Genomic DNA, 2233 nt, shown 5'->3' with positions numbered 1-2233 from the left:
GAATCTGCTGTTGCTGTGTGCTACTGTCTATATTCTGTCAAATAATATATTTTGTAACCTGTGCAAAAATCAGAAAAGTAAAAAAAAAACTAATATTCATACTAATGGCGCATCACTAAAGAGTGCGCCATTAGTATGCCAAGTATACTAATGGCGCATCCATCCGCAGTGCGCCATTAGTGTGCCAAAGCACATGGTTAAATATGGCCCTGGGAGGCATACTAATGGCGCATGGTGTTATATACTAATGACGCACTAGGTGGTGCGCCATTAGTATACCAGATACTAATGGCGCACCAGTGGTGCATCATTAGTAAAAAATACCAGTGGCGTGATACTAATGGCGCACCAGTGATGCGCCATTAGTAGGCCTTTTCCTAGTAGTGTATTGACTTGTTCCATGGGAGGGCGGGTTGTTCGTGTCCCTACATGCCACCTTCCCATCATGCATGTTCGCAACTAATATATATTAAGAAATACATTACATGGCAATCAATAATGAATGTTCGGTAAGAAAATACGTGTGCTTCTCTACGGAGCAAACACCAGTTGCCTTGAACCAAGTGACAAATGAATAAAAGAATTAAACATATGATTAAGTGGTATGCATAAGGTCAATAAAACCTTCGAGAGTAGCAACATTCAGGAGGTTGAGGATTCATGACTGATAACTTAAACCCAAATAAGTAGAACAGACACATAACAAAAGTTTTGTTTGCCTTCTATGTTCATTACGTACCCCAGCATGGCAACAAACAAAAATCTCAGAGTTCGTCGTCCGTCATCAAGCTAGTCAGTGGATTTTGAAGGACCCGAGCTACTCCTCCCCATTGGCGCCAGGCCACATCACACGCCTCCATGAATTTGCTGAAAACAAGAGCCCCAACGCATGGAGCTAATGCAGCTGCCAGTCACGGGCCTCACCACCAGATCCCTAGAACGTCGCTACGACCATCCTTGCGAACGGGGCTCACTACAATTGAAGTTGGGTAATTTGCCGTCCTTGCGACCCAAGGGTCTGTTTGGATTGGTTCCTAGAGGTGTCCAGCCAAGTAATCGGCGTTGTCCAGGCGATGGGTGTCTATTGGGCATTGATAAATTGGCTTGCCCACAGCTTCTCGGCTTTCTGCGTTCATTTTGCGCCGAATCATCGGCGAGGCGTGGGTGGCTGAAATGTTCGCCATTTTTTTGGTGACCCCATGGTTTGCGGGGCAGGCATTAGCGGAATCCAAACAGCCCCTGAGGGTCCCAGGCAAATAACCGGTGTTGTTTTCATAATCACAAGTTGGGTGTGTAATAATGGACTAGTTTAACTGCCCCCGCGTCGTTTGGACGGGCGACACGGGTGGTGGAATTGATCCGTTTTCTGCGGCCTCCCTTTCCGATCTCTTTCCCCTCGCCGTTGCTGGACGTCGCCGTCGGGCAAAGCCCGTGCGACCGACGGTGGCGGCGGGGCCCTAGTGGTCTGCGGCGGCGACTTGGAGTGAGCAACCGCGATGGTAAAATACGGTGACTCGGCATTGATCCCTGATCCTAAGCGGCGGTTCATGCATCCGAAATAGGGGCTGCAGCAGCTGGCTAGATGCAGCTGATGCGGGAGTGGGACGTGTGTTGCTCGCCTTGATCTCCTGCACACGGACTGCTAGCGCGGGCGCATTGGCCGGTTGAGCCATGCCGCGTTGTGGTGCCAGTGGCAGCTGCAGGCGATGGGTTCTGCTCTGGTGTGCTGCATGCCGCGTGTGCTAGGCTAGGGTGCCACGGCGCTGGGCGGAGCTCGAAGGCGGCCGGTCCTCGGTTCTTCGTCCCGGTCATGGCGGCAGATCTTGCCTGATTTGGCGGGGGCGCTGCCCAAATCCGGCCCATTAGGATCCAGGGAAGTCCCAGGTGGTTGGCCCTGTTGTTTTTCGTGCTCCAAAACCTCGATCTGCTGCATGCCAGCCTTCTCGATCTCGACACCAACGAGTTCCAGTCTTCCTCTCGAATATCTCAGTTTTTGGCGCATGGCGCCACTAGATATCCAGATGGGAATTGATCTGGTCGGATGCGCCCTCATCTTCGGCCAGAAAGGCTTCATGAGGGACATGTCTAAGTCTAGATTCCATGACGTTGACAGTGGTGAAGAAAGTCATGGTGGCTGTGATTGGAGACTTGTAATGGCGGAGAAGAGTTCTGGTTGCATTGAAGAATGACGACATTGTTTTTCCCTTATGTGTCGGGTGTTGATGACTTGCAG

Source organism: Triticum urartu, chromosome 7A, assembly GCF_056163025.1.
Source record: "Triticum urartu cultivar PI428250 chromosome 7A, HENAU_Tu73, whole genome shotgun sequence".
In the NCBI taxonomy this organism is placed as follows: domain Eukaryota; kingdom Viridiplantae; phylum Streptophyta; class Magnoliopsida; order Poales; family Poaceae; genus Triticum; species Triticum urartu.
Note: the sequence above shows the minus strand (reverse complement) of the source record.